Raw genomic sequence first — 26,759 nt, 5'->3', positions numbered from 1 at the left:
TCTAGGGTCAACTACCCACAGTGACATTTTGGATGATCATGGAATGACATGAAGGGATTTGTGTGCCATGAAATAAAGGTAAGTACATTTCTAAAAAAACAAACCAATAAAAGACACATTATAGAAGTCTTCATCCAGTAATGGAACTTGCAATAAATAGTCTTCATGTTTTAGTTATGATTTGTTTTATTCTTTAGCCACAAGATCTCAAGAAGCATTAACTTAGTTAATCACAACTAGTGTTACAAGAGGGTCACACAAAACATAATTGAGAATAGAAGATGAAAAGTGGTTTTTGCTTAAAGGAAAGTTCATTTCATGGTTAGGGCCCACAAAGATATTTTCTATTTTTACTTTCATTAAAAAATGCTTCGTTTTTAAGAGAGGTTTTGTTCAACCACAGAACATGAGGTTCTTTGATAGTATTTTTTCAACTTTGCTTCTCCCACATCCCATGCCATTGCTTTTTCTCCTACCACTTGAAATCTTTGCAGAGTTCTGCCTTTCACTCCAGTTTCTTGATTGAGGGTAATCACCATTTTCAAGTCTTACTTTTGTTCCATAATTTGGTCTTTTTTCCTATGGCTTCAACTCTCACTTCTAGGCTGACACTGCATCTTGTGGCTACAAATTCAACTCCCTTAGAGAATGTTCTCCTCTTGTTTTTTTCTACCCTTGGGGCTCCCTGTCACCGAGAAGAGGTCATCTCAAATCTGTCTCTGTGGTGAAGCTCTCGCTCACCCTCTCAAGGCCAACTAATGACTTCTTTGTGCTGTCTTGGTCCTTTCCACAAAGCTTCACCAATGTATCACAATTCAGGGGACATCTATCTCTTTCCTCCCGCAGATTATGAGGACAGCATTCATCTGTTATTGAGTGTGCTGTGCATAGTAGACAGAAATAAAGGATTGTACTATAAAGATTAAATTAAGAGACCCAGTTTGGACAAAATGCGGGTATTGGAAAAGGCAAGCCTCTAATTCTACTAAAAAGCACATGAAAATATTGGAAAAAAGACAAGAAAAACGGCTTTGGTGACTCCAGATGCACATGAATGGAGAAGATAGTATAATTTCATGAGTTGGTAGATACTGAGGTGATATATCCAGGGATTGAAATGTTAGAGTCTCTTACTGCTGGGACCTGAAATTTTAACCCATATGAAAGGAGAAGAGATATAATCTTGAGCTTGAGGAAGGTGAGGAACTAGAACTGGGAGCTCTTCTTGAAATAGAATCTCAGAAGGATGGTTCCTACTGAGCAGCTAAGCCTGCACCATGAGTTGCCATGGAGATAAAATTTACATTAAGGGCCTTAGGAATTGTCAAGTATGTTTTGGATTGCTGAAATCCATGGATATTCCTCAGAAACAAACAAAATACCATTTGTTAGAGATAATTGCACAATCCTGATTGTGTGGGACTGCCATGGATAAATCAGTTACTCCTAAAATAATTTCACTAACACAAAAGATGAGGCAATTATCCACCATGAACAAAAGCTAGCAGACAAAACATATAGAAGGACTACAAAGTGTAAAGATAATAAAATCACATGAAAGATTTATAAAGTGTTTACAGTTATTAAAGATGTAAATAAGAAATAGAAAACATTAAAATTTGAACAAAATGGGGCACCTTGCTGGCTCAGTCAGAAGAGCATGTGGGTCCTGATCTTGGTGTTGTGACTTCGAGCCCCACGTTGGGTGTAGAGATTACTTAAAAATGAAATCTTAAAAAAAAAAAAGAAAAGAAAAAAGAGCCAAATAGACCTTAAGCAAATGAAAAAGAAAGTAATTAAATCAAAATTTCAGAGAACAAGTTTGACAGATCAAGACTTGGCTGATGTATCTGTGACCTTGAAATGGGAAGGACGACAGAGAAAAAGACAATTAAAAAGACTTTAATTTTTTCCACAGGAAGAGAAAACATGAAGGGAAAGCTAAATTTAGAAATATATGGAACAAGAATGTTTATAATCAATGAAAGACTTGTTTACTTAGAATGCAGAAGTATAGCAAGTCTTGAGTATAGTAAAATAAGGCCATGGCATAGTGTCACAGAAAAACCCTAAATCCAAAGGAAAATCATCCTTAAAATTACCAAAGAAATAGACTGACTTAGATGTAAAAAACTGACAACTAGATGGACAATAATTTTCATCACCTTAGGTGGAACCAGAAAGTAATTCAATTATAAAATTAAAAGCAAAAACAGTAGGAAAAGGCAAACTACACCATGCATATCCTAACCGAAAGCAAATTGCCACGGCGATGTTGCTATCAGAAAGAATATCTTTCGGGGTGCCTGGGCCCAGTCAGTTAAGCGTCTGCCTTCAGCTCAGGTCATGGTCTCGGGGTCCTGGGATCAAGCCCCACATTGACTCCCCACTCAGCAGGGAATCTGCTTGTCCCCTTCTCTCTGCCCCCTCAACTTGGGCTCTCTCTCTCTCTCTCAAATAAACAAATAAAATCTTAAAAAAAAAAAAAAAAAGAGCATCCTTCAAGGCCAAAAACCCTAAGGGGACAAAGAAGTTCAATATATAAAATAAAAGGAACAATTTATTAGGAAATTATAGCAATCCTAAACTCTATTCTTCCAAAAATAGAGAGAAAAGTATATAAAACAATAATTAACTGGAAGATGAAATTGGCAAATTCATAATTGTATTAGACAATATTAGAGGATTTAAAAATATTTATTTCAGAAACTGACAGACCTATTAGACAAAGAATTAAGGAAGATAAAAAAAAATTTGAACAAAAAGCTTAGTAAGCTGGACCTAGTACACACACACACACACACACACAATAAACTCAGAAAATTCAGTAAAATTAGGTAATACATATTATTTTCAAAGAAACATGGCACATTTCTAAAAATTAATTATATTATTCTATACCTCAAAAGAAGTACTAAATATGATGACCACAACCTCTGTAAAAAAAATGTAACAACATTTGGGGTGCCTGGGTGGCTCAGTCGTTAAGCGTCTGCCTTCGGCTCAGGTCATGATCCCATGGTCCTGGGATCGAGCCCCGCATCGGGCTCACTGCTCCGCAGGAAGCCTGCTTCTCCCTCTCCCACTCCCCCCTGCTTGTGTTCCCTCTCTCACTGTGTCTCTCTCTGTCAAATAAATAAAATCTTAAAAAAAAAAAAGTAACAACATTAGACATCAGTAAGAAAATAACCCCAAAATACATTCTGAAATTTAAAAAAACCTTTTAAGCAATCTAAAATAATTAATGTGAATCAGAAATCATAATAATTATAAAGTAATAAGAGCTGAGTGACATTGAACTACTTTTTCAGAAGGTAGGACAGAGCAGAGAGCAGTGCTTACAGGGAAATAATACCAATTAAATCTATATGATTGAAAAAAAGATTGAAAATTACCTTTAAGAAGATAGAAAAAGAACACAGGCTAAACCCAAAGAAAGTGAGAGAAAAGAAAGAATGGGAAAAAATACATCAACAATGGAATATTAAACAAAGAAACCCAATAGATATTAGAGATTAATCAAATAGGCAGTCCTTTGCCCATATTGGTTCAGTACCATAAAGAAGGCACAGAAATAAGTGGGAATAATGATATATAGATACAGAATACTATGGACTTGTACAATAAACTTGAAACCTTAGATGATACGAAGAAGTATGAAAGAAAAATATTTTACTATAAGTAACTAAAAAATTATATAGAAAACCTTAAAGAACCCATTCTTTTAGCCTACATAAACAAAAATACCACAGGCTGGGTGTTTTTTAAGATTTTATTTATTTATATGAGAGAGAGTGCGTGAGCAGAGGGAGAGGGAGACAAGCAGACTCCCTGCTGAGTGTGAAGCCTGACACAGGACTCAGTCTCACACCCCTGAGATCATGACCTGAACTGATATCCAGAGTCAGAGTCTACCAGGGCGCCCCAGACTGGGTGGTTTTTAAACAACATAGATTTATTTCGGACAGCGCTGGAAGCTGGGAAATCCAAGATCAAGACATCAGCAGATTCGATGTCTGAGGAGGGTCCCCTTTCTCGTTCGTAGAAGCCTGTCTTCTGGCTGTGTCCTCCTCATATAGGCCTCTTTTATGAGGCACTAATGTCATTCCTGAGGGCTCCACCTTCACCTAATCACCAGCCAAATGTTCCACCTCTAAATGCCATCATCCTGGAAAATAGGTTTTGACTCATGAATTTTGTGGGAACACAAACCTTCAGTGTGTAGCGCCCATCAACAATGTTTCCGTTGGAAACAAAATGTGATTCACACCCCACACGGACATGTAAATTCAAGAAGCGTTAATTAAAGGCTTAAGTATGAAAAGCAGAATTTTTAAGTGATAGAAGAAAATAGATATATATATATTTTTTTTAAGATAACGATTGTTGAAGTAATTAAACAAGGCCATTAGACTGAGGGGCTCTAAATCCTTTGGGAGCCAACACAGGCAGACCAAAACTGAGGCCAGACTCAACACACTTGACTCTGAGAAAAGGAAACCTAAGAACCACTAATCACAACCACCCAAATAAGGCAACCAGTTTTTCCCAAATAAGGCAACTGTTTAAGCTTTAGTCAATCAAATGATTTCCTGTTTTGCTTTCATGTCTTCTCTATGAAAACCTTTCCAAAGCTCCTCTTGGTGGATCACTTTTAACCACCTTTCGTTTGGTGTTGCCCTGTTCAAATTGATGCATACTCAAAGAAACTCTTGAAAATTGTAATGTCCCTCACTTTACCTTTCAACACAATGTAGAAAATGATTTACTAAGTAAGACAACAAATGTATAACTAATACAGAAAAAAAATGTCTGCATGATTTATATGTGTTCTGACAGTACTTACAGAATATTTTTATTAACTTAGAGGGCAGTATTGAGGACTAACTGGAGAAGAGGTTGCTTAAAATAATTTGGCAAGCTTAACTTCTGCTGATCATGGGCCCCAGGGTTGTTTTTTGTAGAGTAGATTCCAAAATAACACTGTTTCTCAAGGGCTAAGAGTTTGAGCCACAATCTTAACTTGGAGTGGAGTTTACTCCATGCTCCTTTTGGGAATGGGGGTGAGTGAGCACTTTCTGTGGTCCCTAGATTTTGGGTGAGTGCAGCTCCCAGCATTTAATAAACAGGCACCAGGAGTGCTAGGTGCAAGGCACGGGACAGTGCAGAACAAAGAAGTGTTTTGTACAGCTAAGTGACAACTCCAGCTTCAATACAAATCCTTCCTTTGAAAGAGCTTGCCATCCCTGAGCAGAAATGTGGGACCACTACCCATAACAGAGTGCCTGGGTGTTTAGCCTGAAATCCCAGGCTGGGAGAAGGCAAACGAGGGCAGGGGATCAGGAGCTTTGGCAGAGGCACATGGGTGGAGAGCTCTATAACTGAACAGATTGAGAAAACGTCATGAGGCTTGTGGGGTGCTCAGCATTTAAGTCTGCTAATGCTGGATTTCAGTAAGAATACCTTTTCAGGGGTGCCTGGGTGGTTCAGTGGGTTAAGCATCTGCCTTCAGCTCAGGTCACAATCTCAGTATCCTGGGATCGAGCCCGGTGGAGGGCTCCCTGCTCAGTGGGGAGCCTGCTCCTCCTCCCTGCTCATGCCCCCTCTCTCTCTCTCTCAAATAAACAAACAAACAAACAAACAAACAAACAAACAAATAAATAAATAAATAAAATATCCTTTCAAGGAGGCTGTTAATATAGATGTGGCATTAGAAATGTCAACGTCGCAACAATAGACAAGCGGAGGGGAAGGGTAGCGTTTGTGTGCCAGACCTCTTGTTAGAAGCTTGTCTCATCACTATCCCAGGAAGTAAATGTGAGAATGAGGCCAAGAGACGCCAACACCAGGGTTCAGTGGAGCCTTTCTGACCGCAAAACTCATGTTCTTTATTTTCCAAGGTCGTTGAAATAGGTGTGATTATGCTCATTTATCCACTGAAGAAGTTAACAGGCAGGGAGCTTAGGTAACGATAGTGAGTGCTTGAATTTCAACCTGGAGTTTTCTTTCTATATTCCAATATTCCAAAAACTGGTCTTTATTCCCTTTTACTTCAGTCTGTGCTATGTGTGTGAGAGAGAGAGAGAGACAGAGCAGGGAGAGAAGAAAAAAAGGGAATATTTGCATCTTGGCATCTTTTGGGTTTAGAATTTTTTAAAACTTTTTTTTTTTTTAGTTGGAAGAGTTACTAGAATATTATTCTGCTTTTCCTACACATTAAGTTTTAACTGAAGTGAAAACAAGTAAAAGCTATCCATCCATTACAATGTCAGAAAAACAAGTTGCCTTTTCTTCAGCTGATTGCCTTATGACCCAAGGTAAGGGCTGTAGACTCACCGCCAACCACTCTTTCCAATCCAATTGCAAAAGTACGTGAAGGAATCAGGGACACAGCACTAGGTCTAATCGTTTGGTCTCTAAACCCAGAGTTCAGATGATCAGCTCTTGTCATTTTCATTTTACCATAGAGTGAAGGCCTACAGCGCCTCCGTACATCAAACGCTCATCTTTCTTCTTCCCAGTTTTTATTTGTTTTAATTTGAAAAGTCTGCAACTGTGGTTCAGGGTGATTTCTCTGCTAAAACTATTTTCTTTGGATTCCAACAGAGTGACCCAGAAGGCATTTGGATCCTTCCCTGAATGCGAAGTTAGTAAACGGCATCCTGTCAATATGAGAGTCTTTTCAACAATAGATCAGATAATGTGTCTGTTTCCTGTGAGCTAATCCTTGCCTATAATGAGATAATACTTTTAGAATAACATGGATTTCTCCAGGTTTGTGGTGTAGCTGAAAATCACGTTCCCGTAATTTTATATTTTGACTGGCTGGCTTCATGGTGAAGTCAGGTTAAAAAAACGATGGAAAACTGTGGGTGGTTTCTCTCTAACACATTCTTAGAATGGGAGAAACTGTTCAATTCCTCCCATGACAGTGACATGTTTCTTTTCATGTGGTGATTTCTTCCTATTATAAGTCCAGAGTTTGATTTGAGGGCCTTTGCACATTGTTTTTTTCTGGGTTAAAATCTTTGTGTTCTGAAATATGTGTTTAGGAGAAAGAGAGTAAATTGCATAAGTATAGTAAGGATTTTTTTTTTTTAATTGTAAATTTCCTAAATGATTTCAAGGTCACTATTTCTTATTCATTGGATGTAATGAAAATGTTGCTGACAATCCCTCATCCCTTGGTCTCCTACTACTGGATGCCATAAGAGCTAGTCCTGATACTCAAAGGTCCTATTTATCTATCTCCCAAACGGTCGGCTTCCGTTGAAATTCACGACAATGTATATAACAAACTTAAACCTCCTAAGCTTTAGATTTCTTTAATCAATATTTAACTTCCTTTTGCTTCATGTTTTATTTATGAAACACTTGCAAGAATTAGCATGGGTTATTGTTTTCTACTTCATGATCTTATAAGGTATTTCTTCCTGCAGGTTTTGCTGTGCAAATTAGAATTGTCAGAAATAGGGGCGCCTGGGTGGCTCAGTTGGTTAAGTGACTGCCTTCGGCTCAGGTCATGATCCTGGAGTCCTGGGATCGAGTCCCGCATCGGGCTTCCTGCTCAGCAGGGAGTCTGCTTCTCCCTCTGACCCTCCTCCCTCTCATGCTCTCTGTCTCTCATTCTCTCTCTCGCAAATAAATAAAATCTTAAAAAAAAAAAAAAAAAGAATTGTCAGAAATAGAAGTATTCAGAAAAATGGGTTAAAATGGGTTAGAATTAAAACTCTACACCTTTAAGTTAACTGACATTGGATATTTACGATACCTAAAGTAACAATTTGTCTTTTCCTGTAACTACAACCAGAAAAGTGTCGGAACTTATCGTTAAACGGGTGCCCAGAAGGCTCATCCCGTGATGGAAACTGTTCCGTGCCTTCTAGCATCTAGGCCTATTTTACTTCCTCCGTAACAGAGTCCTGACATTGGTTGAACCATCATTGCCTGAAATGAAAATCCACATAGCTCAGCATTCCATACATGCTAGATGTGGCATGTGACCAATTTACAGCCATAAGATAGAGGGGTGATATTTTGGGGGCATTTTTCAAACGGAGGAACAATCCCCTTCTTTGCTCCTTTTTCTGTCCTATAGTTTGGAATGCAAGTGTGATAGCGGGAGCTCTGACAGGCATTTTGGACCATGAAGCAAAAACAAGTTGGTTGTTCATGGTGTTGGAAGATATTCAGGCTACACTAACGTCAGGTAATTCACCTCTGGATTTCTTTTAGAAGAGAGGGAAATAAAGTTCCTCTTATTTAAGACAGTCATTTCATTTTTTAAAGTTGTATGAACACAAGCCTAATCCTAACTGAAAAAAAAATAATCTCTATAATAAGTAATGTTAGTTATAACAACAGTTATAATAACTAACATTTATTCAGTTTTTACTATGACAGACAATATGCTAAATATTTTACATTAATTAATTTGATCTTCACAACAACCTTAGAAGATAAGTAATATTATTATTTCCTTTTTGATAGATGAGAAACTGAAGGTCAGAAGATTAGAGTAGCAGGCAGAGAATCCAGGCTCCAAAGTAGGTAATCTGACTCTTGAGCGTTGGTTCCTACCACTGGACCTTGCACCCCCCTCGAAAAATCAATCCAGGCTCCAAAGTAGGTAATCTGACTCTTGAGCATTGGTTCCTACCACTGGACCTTGCACCCCCCTCGAAAAATCAATGCTGGTCACTTGGTAGTCAGCAAGTGGCACACTTCCCACACACATCACATCATCCATGGTCTCCTGCCATCCTCACCACACCTGTGACACATAGATGTATATGCAGACCAGAGAAAATAAACATTTGTTGATTAACTACTGTGTCCCAGTACTGTGGTAGATATATGCTATGTAATCTCATTTAATTTTAACCATTGTTCTGTGGGGAAACATAATGAAGCATGAGTTAAGAGTATAATTTTTGGAGACATACTGACTAACCTCAGGACTCCTACTTACTAGGTTTGTGACATTTTTCAAATTAGATAATTTATGTGCCTCAGGTTCCTCTCCTGTGTAAAGGGAGAGGATAATAGTGCAACCGAAGATTTTTAGGAATTAAATTAATCCCTGAAAAATGCTTAGAAAAGAGCCTGACACCTAGTAATGACTCATGCAATTGAGCTATTAATACCCTTCTTCTATTACAGATGAGGGACCTGAGGCCCAGAGAAGATGATGAACCGGCTCTTGTGGACAGTTCTCCCAGAAACAGACTCTGAGACAGAGGTTGGTTGCAGAAAGTATATTGGAGAGTTTTTTCAGCAGTAACACCTGAGGACAGGGGAGAGTGAGGATGGCAGGTATGGGGGGGATGTTAATCTGTGATGCAAACAGTTCTACCATTATCCTCTGCTGATGTCACAGGGAACTCTGGGCAGGGCTGGACCTTTAGAGCTGTCTCCATCTGAGATGGATCTAGGCTTTGTATCTGCCCTTTGACTAGTCCAGATGGGAAGGACTTCAGTAACCGGGCATCACACAGGGCCGAGACATCGCCCTCTGCTGGAAAGGGATGCCCTCATCGGACAGCCTCCAGGAGCCCACATCAGTCATGCATCACTCCTGGGGGTTCCATCTGGACAGCACAAAACTGTGCTCAGTGCACCAGCACGAGGTCCCAAAGTCATAAGGGATAGAGCTGTGTGCAAAGCCACATCCGTGCGGCCTGCCTGCTGCCTCTTTGTGCTGTTACAATCCCTGTCCTACAACTTACGAAAGAACAACGTACGTTAAGAAGGAATCACAGAATAACACTGGAGGGAACCCACGTGAAACAGCCCCCTAGAATGTAACTAACAGAAAAAAATTGATAGAACTTAGGTCATCACTGGCACTATTTGACTTTTTTCTCCTTTTTTCTGGATGGAGCTTCAATCTTAGACTGTGTTCCCTAGAGATGCTGAGGAATAAAGGAAGAACTGTAAGCTACCAAAATGAATGGGAAAATTAATTAATTAATTGTGTAACTCCTGGCAGATGTTTCACATTTTATTCTTTTCCAAGCCTTCATTATCTGTCCCTTAAGTTGAGTCTAAGGCAAATAAACCATTAGTGTTTGCATATAGTATTGCCTAAGATTTCACCAAGTCAGCTGCGGAGGCGGTGTCTGGGGACGAGAAGCCTGCTGCGTGTGTCCCCACGCTGTCTTCTGTCATTCCTACAGTACCACTGTGCCTGAGCCCTTCTGCACAGGCTCTAGGGGATCAACATCTTCTGAGAGCATCCCTGCATAAGAGAGTTGTGTCTGGGACGCCTGGGTGGCTCAGTCGTTTAAGCATCTGCCTTTAGCTCAGGTCATGATCCCAGGGTCCTGGGATCTAGTCCAACATTGCCCTCCCTGCTCCACGGGGAGGCTGCTTCTCCCTCTGCCTCTCTCTCTCTCTCATTCTCTCTTTCTCTTGAATAAATAAATAAAATCTTAAAAAAAAGAAAAGAGTCATGTTTGGAGATTGACACTGTACATGCCAGGATTAGGTAAAGAATCTTGCTAATTTTGTTTCACCGAGCTGTTCTGGGACTTGCGTTACCATTTCATCCTTTCTTAGATCGGCGTCCTAAAGAATGCATGCAGGGAAAGGCTACTCTCTGCTCACCTTCTATGTGTGGCCTTCTCCATTCCTGTTTCATTTTGTCTTAGTGTCTCTTAGCAGGGGCAGGGGTGGTGACGGGTTCCATCTCTGTGTCCAGGTCCATCTGGTTTCCACATCCATCACTACAGGTTCAGAAAAGCCCCAGCAGCTCTAGCTGTGAAAGCCTAGACTCATATAGATGATCAATCCTCCTCATGATCTGATGGAGGGTGACCAGGTCTGTCCCGTGATGCCGATGGCACCTTGCTTACTTTCTCCCCTCTCTCACAGTGTCGTTTCAGAGGTCGGGGATTCTGCCTTGATCTTTGTTCCTTACGATGCCCACACACATATTCCACTGCCCACCCTGAAACCTAACTTTGCTTGATTACTTCCCTGACTCCCAGCCAAGCTCCTCCCTATCTCCTTTCTTGAGAAACCAGAGCCAGCAACTTGCATGGACTACCTTCTCTCCTATAGTTGAGTCTATACTCAGTTGTCTGCCTCTTGGTCCCTCCGGGAGGAGTCTCACCTAGTTCACCCTATAGGGCCACCTTGTACTGTACTTGCCCGTGTTTGACTTATGCTGGATCACCTAGATCCCCTCTTCAGGAGGGGACTAGACAACAATAGAAAACTATATGGATTTCCAGTAGCCTTCTGCTGAAGCAAGATCAGGGGATTAAAAAGGAGCTGTACCTTTAGCTAGAACAACTTCCAGCTTCTTTTTGTCCCTTTCCGCTCTACTTTATGCCTGTCCCAGCGTGCCTCAGTCTAGAGCTTCTCCCCCTGCGGGACCTAGATGGACAATTCAAAAAGAGGTCATTTCTCTGACACCTGGGCCATTTTTACTTAATCGGGCCTTGCTAGGACTGCTTCATCATGATGGTGGAAAGTGGTAAGCCACTCTGATACCGGTAGGGGAGGCAGTGCTAGACATTTTACTAGCACTACTGCATGTAAGGACAGTGAAGGACACTGGAAATACAAAGAAGAATGAGACAATGCCCAGCCTCAATAGCCTTTGATCTAGCTGGGAAGATAGTAAGTTACACAGAGTGATCTGTGCTGATAAAATAAAGCACTGCTATGAGGCTGAGTATTGTGGTCAATAATATCTGCAGTCAGAGGAAGGGTGCACATTACCTCTGCTTTAATTTGGGAAGACTGCGTGGTAGAGGAAAGCCCCGAATTTGGCTTTGAAAGTATAGGAAACCAGCAGTGAGCTCCATGCTACAGGGCTTTTTTGAGCAATGGTTTCCAGGGGCTAGTTCTGGGCTTTGGGGAGATTGAAAAAAATAGGATAAAATCCTTGGTTTCAGGAACTTACAATGTAATTTAGAAATAGAACTAACACATGCGAAATATTAGCGGATGATAAATGTAAGGTAAATGTGTGGCACAGATTACAAGTACTGCAGATGTGGAGGGATAGGGAAATAGAAGGGGGCTGGAGAGGTCCTGAAAGTATTATCGAGACAGGGTAATGAAGCAGTGTCTTAAAATATGAGTGGTATTTGAGTAGCGGAGGGGTATCCGGAGGGGTGAGTAATGAACTAAGAAAGAAAGACTCACACACAGACAGCCACCTGTCTTGGCTGGTCTGGAAGTTGTAACTTCATTATCAATAGCACTTTATCAATAACTTCATTATCAATACCACTTCTGCTCTCCAGTGTGTCTCCGTTTGGATGATAAATTAGGTGGTCACTGACTTTTGAGGGACTTCTTTATAACTCCTTTCAATGAACATTTCATTAATGTATCTACTAGAGAGCTCTATTAATACATCTCTATTTGAAGATGCTTATCTTTTCTGGGTTTCTGTTTTAGGCATTTTAAAAGTTGGCTTATTTTGTGGCATTTCTAATATAACTTTTTGAGTGAAAATCGAATAGCACGTGCTATTTGTCTCTGGCCCGTAAGACTCCATTACATGCATTATATATAACCTGTTTCCTTTGGAGGGTGATAGAGCAGAGGAAGCTGGTTTCTGTGGTTCTGATCTCACTCTCTTTCCCCCTATGGATTTGTTATATTACATGGTAGTAGAAAGCTCCATTTCCATTACGTGGAGTTCCACACTCCAAAAATATGCTTGAAGAAAAAAGGTGTTCATCAGAAAAAAGTGAAAGTGGCTTCAGAAGATGTTTCTTTCTTACAAAATAAGTTTCTTTTTTATTATTATTAGTTTCAGAGGTAGAATTTAGTGATTCATGATGTGCATATAACACCCAGTGCTCATTACATCAAGTGCGCTCTTTAATGCCCGTCACCTAATTATCCCTTCCCCCCCACCTGCCTCCCCTCCAGGAACCTTCAAAAGTATGTTTCTTTGTTGCACAACAAATCTGTTAAGCTTGCCTCACAGCTGTATACCTGTTTAGGGATTAATAAATGCTAATGGTCCAAAAGGGTAGGTATTTCATACCCCTTGGGGCAGTTAAATCTTTTTAGAAATATGTGGTTTTTACAGTTATGGGAAATCCACAACTTTAATTTCTGTTTTTGTTTCAGGGGCACAATAAGTAGGTAATGATACTTAAGAAAATAAGCAATTTAAAAATTATGTGGAATGTCATGTGTTATATTCCAAGCCTTATGACTTACAGGAAACTAAAATAACAGTTATGTCTTCTGGAAGGAAAAAAAAATTTCCAGATCTTTGAAAATCTTTGAATTTCTCATCTTATTTTTTATGCATGTATATTTCCCACACCCAAACTCCAAAAATATCTATTTGCTATACAGTGAGATTCCTACCCAGTTTGAACCTCAGATCAATATAGAAAAAAAAATAGAGCTGGCTAAACAAAACATTTATTAGCATTATTCTGTCTGATTCTTTTTGCCCCTCTTTCCTTTCTCATCTGGTAAACTTGGCTGCGGATCTCATAAGCACTGGCTACTTCATGAGCTGTTTGGCATTCACACCATCATTTCCACTCCCAGCTAGGAATCCTGAGAAACCAGCCTTCCTTTGACCCTCTGGGTTCTAAACTCAGCCAGAACTTTAGAGTGAAAAATAAAGAGAAGAGCTTAGACAACCTTAGGTGGGAAATATTGTTTGGTTTGTAACTTGGTGGTAGATCATTCATTCCTTAAGCCAGATGAACTACAAAAATACTGAGAACAGCCACTGTATTTGGCCCTTCTGAAACATACCCTTCTGTGTGTTTGAGAAAGGAAAGCAGGAAGAGTCTTTTGAATGCATAATCTATAACTGTGCTGTCCAATATGGCCACCACTACCCACATGTGTCTATTTAAATATAAACCAATAAAAGGAAATAAAACCAGCCACATTTCAAGTGTTCAACAGCCACACATGGGTATTGACTACCACACTGGGCAAAAAAGAATTTGAACTAAAACATTTTTATTACTACAGAGTGTTCTTTGGATAATACTGACTTTTACGATCTCCAATTAAAATGTGTAATAAAATTTACATTATATTAAGTGTGACTATAACTTACTCACTTACCGAAGAGGATACCATGAAGGAGTGTGGCTAATGGGGTGGTAACTTGGGAAAAGGAAACTTTTTGGCAGGAAAAAGAAAAGTGGAACTGTATGGCAAGAAGAGAAAGTTTTGTTACTACTACCCCTTGGTTTATACTAAGAAGACTTTAACTCACTTCTTGCTATGAATTTTGCTACCATTTTGCCCCAAGATTATTGAAAAATCATACATTTTCAGTTCAATTCCAGAAAAATTTAAAATCACAAAATGCTTAATCTGGATGGCTTAGGAAAGCCTTCATTTATATAAGCATTATTACATTTAAATAATAAATAATAGTTAAGGATAATAGTCTCTATTAATACACCAAAATGCACAAAACTTCCAAAAAATTCAAAAGCACATGGATGTGATCCTATCTCCCTTCCTGATTTTATGTGTAACTTCTAGCAATTTATCTTTCTCAGTTCATTTTCACCACACCAAAACTTCTAATAACACCTATTAGAGGAATTTTGTGAGAATAAGTATTAAGGCAAATGTGACTGGCAGTTTGTCCCAAATATTTGTATTCGTATGGAACTAATGTGAATGTAAATTCATATGGTACTAATTTAGGTAACAATATGAACATATTGCATGTAACAGAGCAAAGTTTTATTTTTTTAAAGATTTTATTTATTAATTTGAGAAAGTGAGAGAGAGCAAGAGAGAGAGCACAGGCAGGGGGAGTGGCAGGCAGAAGGAGAGGGAGAATCAGACTCCCCGTTGAGCAGGGAGCCAATGCAGGGCTCGATCCCAGGACCCTGGGATCATGACCTGAGCTGAAGGCAGATGCTTAACAACTGAGCCACCTATGCACCCCCAGAGCAAAGTTTTATTAATTGAAGCAAACCTAAGTTCAAAATCAAATAAGTCAGTTGCAATGAAATCAGAATATTTCTTTCATGTTCTGTAATAACCCTATATCTTATATTAATTAATTAATGTTAATTTAGAGGGAGAGAGAGAGTGTGAACAGGTGGGGTGTGGCAGAGGGAGAGAGAGAATGTTAAGCAGGCTCCATACCCAGCGCAGAGCCTGACACTGGGCTCAGTCTCATGACCTGGAGATCATGACCTGAGCCGAAATCAAGAGTCAGATGCTTAACTGACAGAGCCACCCAGGCACCCCAACCCTATTCCTTAAACATCATGATTGATATCATGTGGATATAAGATGACTAAAAACGCTTTTCAAAAACTTGTCCAAAATTTTTAAAATATGAGTTCTGAATTCTCTTGACTATAAACACTTATGTTATTTTTTAATTTAAAAATTCATTTTAAGCAAATATTTATTAAGCTATGGTCTTGGTCTTGGTGCTATACTAGGTATCAGGGGTAGAGCTGTGAATGAGGGAGGCCAGGGCCCTGCCCATTCAGACCTTGTGTTTTGTACTCTAGAGATGAAAACAGGCAATAAACGTGTAAATTCAATAATAACAAGTGGGATGAAGATAAGAAAATAATACAATAGAAAATACGTGGAGTGTATATAGACAGCAGTGCACAGAGTATTCAGAGAAATCTTTCTGTTGATTGACAAGATTTCCGATGAAGGAATCTAGTGTAAGAGGCTTCAGAAAGGATTTTACATGTGCTGACTCTAAAGTATGTCTGTTCACAGCTTTATCCAAATGTCATTATATCTGGCAGATGAAAAGAAAACAATTAAAAAAAATAGGTCACAATTGAGGACAAAACCCTAAATGCTTTTATTTCATTTATTCAACAACTATTTGTCAAATGCTTATAAATATTTCCTGCTGGGGGCTAGTGGCTGGAAACATAAGTCTAACCAAAACAGCCTTGGATGTTACCTCAGACCAGCCTTTGGGGATTACGGATCCTCCAGAATGGACAGCATGGTTCAGTGATGAGTACCATCTTTGAAAAAAAAAATCAGATGTTAAAAACAAACACAAAAATAACAAAAGTGAGAGAGAAGAAGTCTTAAAATTATATGACACTCAAAGACCGTCCCTTTGGTTAGAAATTTCTGTTTCATCACCTGCCCCAACAATCTCTATGATTGATAGTGTCATATTTATAGCTCCGGGATGAAAAACAAACAGTCTTCTCTTTAATTCGATGTTTGCAAAAATTGTGAATGGTCAGTGAGAAAGGAGATAGGGCCAGAGACTGATGTTGTTTTAGTTTATCATTCCTCCACCTGCTCTTTAAAGGCTACAGTTTGTTTCCCACTAATTGTCTCTGGCGTGGAGTTGGCAAGATTATCTGCGAGACTTTCTCTATTGTGGTCTAGGTCAGCTTCACCCCATGGGAGAAAAGCAGGATCTGGTTCATTGAATCAAAGACCTAAAAAAGTCACTGAGGAAGTTTTCCTATAATCTTGGAGTTTATTTTGTAAACAAGTCCTCTTTAATCATAGCTTCCAAGCTATTCTGTCTCACTTCAAAGTACTTCTACACTAGCCCCAAGTCACATTTTTGGTGCACAGACAAAGAATGTGCCTGTCAAAAGCAGTCATCATTACTACTCACCACCCTGGTTACTCTTTTTAAAAAGCCAAGGACACTCCAACAAGTTCTCTGAACAATGCCTAAAAACATCTTCTAAGAAGAATGAATCTAATCAATCCATTTATTTTGATATCTATCTTTATTTTGTAAAAAGATTTTATTTATTTATTTGAGAGAGAGAGAGTAAGTGAGAGAGAGAGAGAGATTGAGCGAGCGAGCACACGTTGGGGGAGGAGCAGAGGGAGAGGGAGAGGCAGACTCCCCACTGAGCAGGGACCCTGATACAGGGCTGGATCCAGGGACTCTGGAATCATGACCTGAGCCAAAGGCAGATGCTTAACCAACTGAGCCACCCAGGTGCCCCTGATATCTATCGTTAAAAAGCAACTGGGGACAGGGTCCTATACTTGAAAGAGAAATGCAAATGAAGAAGAGGTGATCTTTCTTCTCAAAGAATCTTCAACTTCTCAAAGTAGTGTGAGAGCCAAGGAGATCAGAGGGTAAGAGTGAGAACTCTTAGTAGTTACTGATGGCAAAATGAAGTGTTTCCATTCTTGGGGGCTGCTACACCATATGAGTCCACATCTACTATACTGAGCCCATAGAAAGAGTCTTCTAAAATCACAGATTGTGTGAAATAAGGTGTCCATAATGATAGTAGCAACCAATTCTGATATGTAGTATTTCTTTATGCCAGATACTTTTCTAAGCTCTTCACATAAGATAACACATTTAATCCTCCTTCCCACTTTCTTGAAGGGGAAACTGAGGCAAAGAGAGTTTAAGTAACTCAGGCAAGATTACATGGTGGGTGGTGGAGTAGGGCTTCAATTCTGCTTACTTGGGCTTTGGAGATCATGCTCTTAGCATCTCAGCAAAGTTGCCTTTCATAGGGAAGTGTTGAAAAAGTATGCTCTCCGTGGACTAGGTACTACTTGCCTAAATATTCATTCATTTATTATATCATGCCATTCAGTCTGTTGATAATGAACTGAACACCTAATATTTCTATGGAGGCTTCTACCATATACACCCCTTGATTAAAAGAAACAAACAAAAACTATGGCATAGATCCATTCAAGTGAAAACATACAATGATTGCTCATAATTGTCTACATGGATGTGGGTGCCAAATAGGAATTACTAGAGTAGCCTCCAAATCAGCAAAAAGCAGGGATTTCTTTCCCCAGCATGGCTATCTCCTAAGCATTTTGCAAGGTTCCTATAAGCTAAATACACATTTCCTAATGAACGAAACAATGCCAATTTGGAACATTCTAAGAATGAAAGGCCTTGGTGAATGTAGTTAACATATATGTTGAGCTAGAATAGAGGACTAGTTATAGACTGCACGTTTGTGCCCCCACCCCACCCCAGTTGCATATGTTGAAGCCCTAACCCCCAGTGTAATGGTGGTGTTGATATGGCCATTGAAGGGTAATTAGGTTTTGATGAGGTCAGGAGAGTGGTCTCTATGATACAAGTGTCTTTATAAAAAGAGAAAGAGGAAACAGCTTCTGCTCTCTGCTGTGTGAGGATACTGACAAGGTGGCTGTCCCCGAGCCAGGAGGAGGACCCTCACTGGGAGCCTAATTGATCCGCACTTAGATCTTAGACTTCCCAGCCTCCCAAACTGTGAAAAACAAATGTCTATTGTTTAAGCCCCCCGGTCTACGGTGTTCTGTTATGGCAGCCCAAGCAGACTAAGACGCAACACATGGACCTGAGAGAGTCATTGCTCTGCAAGGACAGAAATGTATTGGCGTCATCACGAGGTGAAACCAGAGAACAAAACCAAGTATATTAGTTTCTTGTGGCTGCCCTACCAGATGACCACAAACTGGGTGGCTGAGAATGAAAGAATTTGTTCTCACAGTTCTGGAGGCCAGAAGTCCACATTCACAGTGTTGGCAGGGCCGCACTCCCTCTGGAGTCTCTAGGGGAGAATCCATCTTTTGCCTCTTCCAGTTTTTGGTGGTTGTTGGCACTCCTTGACTTGCAGCTGACTCACTCTGATCTCTGTCTGTGGTCACATTGCCTCCTTCCCTCTCTCTATGTCTTCTCCTTTGTGTCTGACTCAAATCTCTCCCTTTCTCTTTTAAGGGCACTGGTAATCTGTTTTAAGACTACCCAGGTAACCCCAGTGATCTCCTCATCTCAAGATCCTTAACTCGATTACACCTGCAAAAACCTTTTTTTCCAAATAAGATTACATTCACAGGTTCCTAGAATTAGGATGTGGGCATCTCTTTGGCTTTGGGGGAGGGGTGGGCACCATTCAACCCACTACAACAAGTAAAAACAAGATCAGCCAAAGGGGATGGTCTCTGGGGAAGTTCTTCTGGTGAAGTTGCTGGCATTACAAACTTCTCCTTCACCTTAACCACAAATCCAGAAAAAAGTGTTAACTGTGAAGGAATGTTTGTTAGATTATGAATGCACATGAAATAGCATTGAAATGAGTACACCTGGTTTGCCGGAATCAGTAAGTCGTTAAATTGCAACATTATGTGAATTACAGTTAGAATAACTCTCCCTGCTTAGTCTTACAGTAAACCCATGCAAAGTGTTGGTGAAGGAAGATAAATTAAATATGGCTGCTGCCCCTGATTAATATGTTAAATGGGAATGTGGTGTTAGATTAACTCAGGGGGAATGCTCTGAAGGTTTGACATTTTACATTTGATATTCCTGTCTGTTAAAGTATTTCTTGTTCTTCAGCTTGTGAGTTCCTTGTCTTTCTTAGTTCTGTATCATCAGTGTCTATCATAGACCTGAAAGTATTCAGTGTTGTGCATTTAAAGGCCAGTTTGTTGTGTGAATGAAAGAATGTTTGCCACAACAGTGTGCTCCTCGGGAATCACTAGTGGCTAATCCGTCAACTCAGAACAGAACTCAGAGCCTGGGTGGCTCAGTTGGTTGAATGTCTGATTGTTGATTTCAGCTCAAGTCATGATCTAGGGGTCGTGGGATTGAGCTCCACATCAGGCTCTGTGCTCAGTGTGGAGTCTGCTTATCCCTCTCCCTCTGCTCCTCCCCCCTCTCTCTTTCTCTCTCTCAAATAAATAAAAATCTTTAAAAAAGGAACACAACTCAGAATAAAATATTTCATTTAAAGTCTCCCGACATCTAAGTTAGATGCTATATTTGAATGTTCTTATTTGCCTAATTGCCCATGACTAGGCAAGCTCCCCAACTTCTATTAATTCACAGTTATTTTTTTTTTAATTTTCAGGTTAAATAGGGAATTATTTTTCAACTTTATTGGCAAATAAACTTTTAAGACATTTAAAGTGTACGTTGTGATGATTTGATGTAAGTATATATAGTGAAAGGCTTTCCCTTATCTAGTTAATTAATAAATCCATCACCGTGTGTGTGTGTGTGTGTGTGTGTAGAGAGAGAGATTGACATTTAAGTCCTGCTCTCTTAGCAAATATCAATTACACAATACAGTATTATCAACTACAGTCACCATATTATACATTAGAGCCTCGGATCTTAGTTACCTTACAGCTAAAATTTGTACCAATTTACCAACCTCTCCGTATTCCCCACCCACCCCCAGCCCATGGTAACCACTTTTCTACTCTCTGTTTTATGAGTTTGACTTTCTTTTTTTTTAAGACTTTACATGTAAGTGATACCATGCAGGATTTGTCTTTTTCCGACTTATTTCACTTAGTGTAATGCCTTTGGGACCCATCCATGTCATTACCAACAGCAGGATTCCCTTTTTTCTCAAGGCTGAATAATATTCTATATAGTCCACATTTCACATATATCTCATATATATTGCATACATCATATATGTATATATACACACATATCTATCATCTATCTATCATCTATCATCATCTATCATCTATCTATCTATCATCTATCTATCTATCTATCTATCTATCTATTTATCTATCTATAATCTATCACATCTTCTTTATCCACCAATTTGTTGATGGACATTTAAGGTGTTTTCACATCTTGGTTATTATAAATAATGCTGCAATGAACATGAGAGTGTAGATATCTCTTTGATATCCTGTTTTCATTTCCTTTGGATATGTGGCCAGAAGTGATATTACTGGTAATAGCTATGGTAATTCTATCTTTAATTTTTTGAGGAACCACCATACTATTTTCCATAATGGCTGTACCAACTCACACTTCTGCCAACAGTGCACAAAGTTCCCTTTCTCCACATCCTCAATACACTTGTTATTCGTTGTCTTGTTGCTAACAGCCATTCTAGAAGGTCTGATTATATCTTCATTGTGGTTTTGATTTGCATTATCCCAATGATTAGTTATGTTGAGCATTTTTTCATGTACTTGTTAGCCATTTGTATGTCTTCTAGTTATTCTAGAAGTATTCTAGAATTCTAGTATTCTACTTAGTCCATGTTTGCATGTAATTCTAATAATTCTGATTTAAGTTTAAGAAAGCAAAGTAGAAATGGACACATGGAGAACAATACAAAATAACAGATATAAGCTTTACAGAAAATGATTAGAATGAGGATTTATACTCTGCATAATGTCCACTAAAGATTTGGTTGCTTCACGAGTGCCACATTTGGATAACAAATTTTATTTACTTATTATCTGTGTGTCTGATTACTTAATAAACTCCTATTAAAGTTTGACAGATGGACCCTGAAAAGTACATTCTGGCTGACCACTGGTAACACAAATGTATTGTTTTTCATCCAAAAGAATGTGAGGGTTATAACCAATGTCATATATATCCATCAGTAATGGCAGCTCACATTTACCAAACACATGGTGCTTTATGAAATCATTTCATATATGAGTCTCACAGGAGTCATGTCTTAAGTGAATCAGATGTGACTGCCTCCATTATACAGATGAGGAAGTTGAGAGTCAGGGAAAGTAAGTGATTGTCACACAACTGGGGAATGGTTGAGATGGATTCTAACTCGGGGGTGTGATGCAACACCCACCCTTCTGTTACTCACCCTTTATATACTCACTGTATTTTGATCTTCCACATCACCTCTGGTGTGTACCACAGGATTTTCCTTCCTCCGTCACTGCAGGTACTGAGATGGCTTTGCTCCCCATCTGAACCCCAAACACAATCTTGTTCTCTGGTCATCTACTGCCCCATCCATTTCTGTGTTCCTCTCTCTTGCAACACCCCTTCATTTCTTTTTACTTTGGACAATTTGCATTCCCTCTTCTCAGAGACATACTCCTTTTTTTCTGATCAAGGCAGCTCGTATGTTGCACAGCAACATGCTCCTGTATGTTGTGGAGCAAAGACACTGAGGTGACAAAGTAAGGACAGAGCATTGAAGAGCTGAAGAACCACGGTTCCAGAAACAGTGCTGTTTGTGTTATCTCAGTTTGGGGACAGACATATTTGGGAAATTGTAAACACATAGAATTTAAAGTCAGAAAGCTCAGATTCCAGATCTGACTCTCTCAACTGCTATCTCTGTTTTTGTGGACAAGCCCCTTTGACTTTCAGAGCCTTGAACTCTCATTTATAGAATGATGATACTATCAACATATGCAGCTTTTGAGATGGCGTAAGTGAAAATATCAAAATATTGTAAGATTGCGAAGGCATGTCAGCCATTTCTCTATATATTCCAAGCACCACTTTGGGTTAATAAATCCTGTTTCCTATCATAATTTTGTCTTGTAGCAGAGTCTGCTTTGACAAGATGACAAGCCATCTGTACATGATGATGAGCTGTATATCTCCAGGTAATGCAGGCTTCCATCAGCCATGGTATAAGAATCTAAACCAGATAAACATACCAGAGGGTGGTACTAGCCTCTATATCTTTCTGTCCTGTTCTTTCTACCTTTAATTGCTTAGTTCCTGCATAGCCACAGTTGCTTTTGAAGGGAAGATGTCACTAAGGCTCTCATGTGGTTTACTTCTGGGCTTCCAGAAAGGACATCCATTCCCTTTGCTTTTTCTTTTTTATCGTTTTACTTAAATTCAAACTAGTTAACATACAGTGTATTGATTTCGGTGTAGAATTTAGTGATTCATAAGTTGCATATAACACCCAGTGCTCATTACATCGTGTGCCCTCCTGAATGCCCATCACCCAGTTACCCCATCCCCCCACCCACCTCCCCTCCTGCAACCCTCAGTTTGTTCCCTAGAGTTAAGAGTCTCTTATGGTTTGCTTCCCTTCTGTTTTTATCTTATTTTATTTTTTCCTTCCTTTCCCCTATGTTCATCAATTTTGTTTCTTAAATTCCACATCCGAGTGAAATCTCCCTTTGCTTTTTCAAGACAGTTGATTGACTTGGGTCCTAACAATCATCCCCTAGTTTATGTTGTTTATAAATTTCTGCTATTTATTTTGTATATTGGTTCACATCTACTCTACCTACATTTTTTTTTTTACTCTACTTACTTTATGAAATAGATTTTGAGGCAACCTATATATACTTTTGGGGAAACAGAAGCAAAACAATTTCTAATGCGAACCACGTCTGGGTATGATGCTATTATAACCCCAGCTTATTAATCTTCGGGACATAAAACAAAACCTGCCTTATTAATTGCCCTGCCAAGATGAAGAGGCAGTATGAAATATGCTGTATTATGTTGCCATCAGTTTGACTAAATATTTTAATGAATGACTTTATTGTGTTTTGTACCCTGAGGCTTTTTAAATTTAAGGCCATATTAAAAAAAATAAAAAGAAAGAAAAGTCATTTCGTGAGTCTGATTACCTGCCCATGGGTGGTTGAAGTTAACCATCACAAAGGTCACCATTACTGGGAAAGTTGGGATCACTCCTGGCTTGAGCACAGCCAGCCTGTGTCCTAGGGCTAATTGGCAATTCCGGGACCATCCCACTGCTCATTCTTTCAGAGAAATTTTTTATATACAATTGCATCAAAGACCCTCTTGCTTTTGAGGATCTTTGAGAGCTTTCAAAAGACTAACATTCTCTATCATAGTGACTCTTCTTCCTTCCCTCCTCTCCTCTCCTCTCTCCTTCCTTCCCTCCCTCCCTCTCTTCCTCCCTCCCTCTTTCCTTATTTCCTTCCTTCCAGAAGAATAAGTAATTGACAAGCACTGTGCCCACTATCTAGTATTTCTACTCTGTTTAGGATAACCAGACCTTATATTACTAATTTTCTGAAAGGACAGAAATAAATTCAGGAAGCAATTTTACCTATATGACAACAGAAGAATTTTTCTGGGTGGGGGGGTTGGATAGTGTACAATAAACAACAACATGGTAAACACTTGAGTGAATTCAGTCAATGCCAATATTACAGTGGAGTTTGAAAATGACAGATTCAGGAGCAAATCTGAGCTGAAGACATATTTTATTTGAGTTTTATGGGGTTTTAAAAATTTGAACTAGAACTTTGAAATTTAGAGATTAAATGTTCAGATCAAATATTTCAGCTTCTTACGAAAATACTAGAGAAGATAGTACTCAGCCTACATTCTGGAATGGCTAAAATTATCTCTCCTCTCCAAATTTGACTATAGTCTGTGACACTCATGTCACATAGGCATAAGATCTTAGTCATGGTCACTTTGCTTATCAATGATATATGCAATGATGTATGTTTTCATTGCTGGTATTTTTTTTTTTTTGTAAGGCACTCATAACATGGGATCATAGGTAACATAATGCCTACAGAAAGGAAGGTCTGTTCCCATTATAAGTGAGTCTTTTGTATTTAACTATAAGAAAGCATAAGGCAGAAATTTCTTTTCCCAGTACTTGGTACAATTGACCAGCTTACCATCATATTAACTGAACAGGGTTGCTGGATTTTTGAAAACCAAAACTGATCTCATAATCAGTGGTCTTCTTTGGTTTTCTTTAGTAGTGCTTAGAGCATAATTTATAACTTAAACTGTGGTGTCCATTTTCTGGTGGTTTATCCCTTACATCTAGTAGAAGTGTTCCTTTGTAAGCTCACTGACTCTAACATTAGTGAATGTTCATTGTGAAACCTCAAAGAGTATCTAGAGCCTTAACCTGACATCACCAAGTACTTTATTACTAGGTTATATACACTGGCTGCCAAATCAAACCCCAGGAAACCATAATGTCTTTAGATGATTGGATGGGTGGGCTTCTGGCCATGTAGGACATATTATATATTAGAGTATATTATATATTCTTTATATAAGTGCGTTCCCAGTCATTTTACATTAGTCAGTGGGGTTTTTTTTTTGTTGTTCTCTTTAGATCCTCAGTGGTCCTAACATACCTCATCCATAGTTTCTTCCAATTAATTTTCCTGCAGTATTTCCTTAATAATCCCAGGCTACCATGATGCTTATGGAACCCTTAATAATTCCCAATTCCATCAGTCTTGAATTTCCTAATGATCTCTACATTCTTTTGTTTTTGATTGTCATTTATTTTATTTAATACTCTGATCTTAAGTGTCTTGTGGAATGAGGTTTGTGTTTAAACTTAGCAAGGTTTAGTCGACATACATTAAAGTGTCCTTTGCTCCCTCTCCCACGCCCCCTGCTTGTGTTCCCTCTCTCACTGTCAAATAAATAAAGTGTCCTTTAAGTTTTAACATATATGTTTAAAATAAATAAATGATCACCATATTTCAAATGAGACAGTAGCAGAGGACTCATCAGCTGAGAGCACATGTGGTATTGTAATATCCATAGCCCAAAAAAGTATAATACAAATACTAAAATGCTGTATAAAAATATAAGAAGGTACATAAGAATATATAATATGCATGGCCCTGAGATCTTTCAATGGCTGAAAGCTTACCATAGTACACATACATCCACATATATACTTACATATCCATACACAAACACATATGCACATGTGCATGTATGCATTAAAATACAGTATGATGGAATATAAATGTTTTTAAGAAAAAGCTTTCAAAGACATTACAAAACAATGTTGCCTAGAGCAGGATTAAGAGAGTATATTTATATTGATTATGATATGTAGGTAATATACTCAGCTAAGTTTGACCAGGAAATTCATATGCTTATCAAAACTTACCTTCCTAACTCTTTTACCACAGACACATTGTCGCATCAAAAACATAAAGAAGTAGAAGTATTCTGCTTAGGTGGAACATGAAAGTACATAGAAAAAAAAAAAACAAGGTGATACTTTTAATATAAAAGACAGGGAAAATACTGGGGATTTCTTGGGTTCAAAAAGGAAAAAGATACCAGTTAACACAGAAAGGAAATTCTGCTGGGAAAAAAAGCAGTGGAAGACCCAGTTTGATTTTTCAAATTAATGTTTATAATTCACCCATTATGATCTAAAAAGAGCACTTTCTGCCACTTCTAATTTTTCACATTTATTTTACTCTTCTTACAATAGAAACTAAATTTCCTTATAGGAGAGCTGAATTCCAGAACTTACTCACTTAAATAAGATCAGCAGTTCTTCAGATATAGCCATCAAAATGATGGGACTACCTCTTCCCACTGTTAATGATTCCCAGAAAAAAATTATTTTCACTAAAAAATAGAAAAGAAAGTGTTATTTGAATCCTTCACAATATATTTTTTAGCTCCTAGAACTATTTTAGTACCTCCTTATCAGTTTGCCAAAAAACATAAAATGATTTTTTCGTTTTTACTGGCTGTTGAAAAAATGCTTTAAATGCCCCCAATGTGAACAGTTTACAATGATTCATTTTAAGTAGCTGTTCTGAAGCACACACTTTCTTATTAGCATAATACAGGCTCGCACTTTGAGACAAAAGACACTTTCACATATATTCTACAATATGCAAATATTCAGCTTTGTGTATGATTTCTTTCTTTTATTCTCTCTCTTTAAAAAGGAATGGAGGAAGCCAAACTAGACAGATGCACATATGTATGGTCTGAAACTTTGGGCTTGGCCATAAATCTCTATGGCCCATAATAATATAACTTATCAAAGTTTAGTAGAAATAAATTCTCTTTGTAGGTGAAAGAGTCTAATAGTGACATCTATCATACTAGTAATTATAGGTGTGAGTCTTTTTTAACAATTGGATCTGTTTCAAAAAATATGAATACATTTTTAAGTTATAAATTCTTTTCATATGTGTATCTAAGGTCCATATTTTAGAAGAACACTTTTGTTCTTTCTTTCTACTTTCTCTTTCTCTTTCTTTCTTTCTTTCTTTCTTTCTTTCTTTCTTTCTTTCTTTCTTTCTTTCTTTCTTTCTTTCTT

At 38.6% G+C, this 26,759-nt stretch overlaps 1 long non-coding RNA gene across 1 annotated transcript; it reads left to right on the top strand.

Annotated features, from left to right (window-relative positions):
- Window positions 1-12: 12 nt before the first annotated feature.
- On the top strand, window positions 13-22,303 carry LOC118011733. Its single transcript, XR_004679531.1, has 4 exons — window positions 13-78; window positions 8,099-8,209; window positions 9,163-9,935; window positions 22,247-22,303. It is a non-coding gene; the product is annotated as an uncharacterized LOC118011733 (long non-coding RNA).
- The last annotated feature ends 4,456 nt before the right edge of the window (window positions 22,304-26,759 follow it).

Source organism: Mirounga leonina, unplaced genomic scaffold, assembly GCF_011800145.1.
Source record: "Mirounga leonina isolate KUSES-001 unplaced genomic scaffold, KU_Mleo_1.0 Mir_151, whole genome shotgun sequence".
In the NCBI taxonomy this organism is placed as follows: domain Eukaryota; kingdom Metazoa; phylum Chordata; class Mammalia; order Carnivora; family Phocidae; genus Mirounga; species Mirounga leonina.
This window is presented reverse-complemented; position numbering and strand designations above follow the sequence as displayed.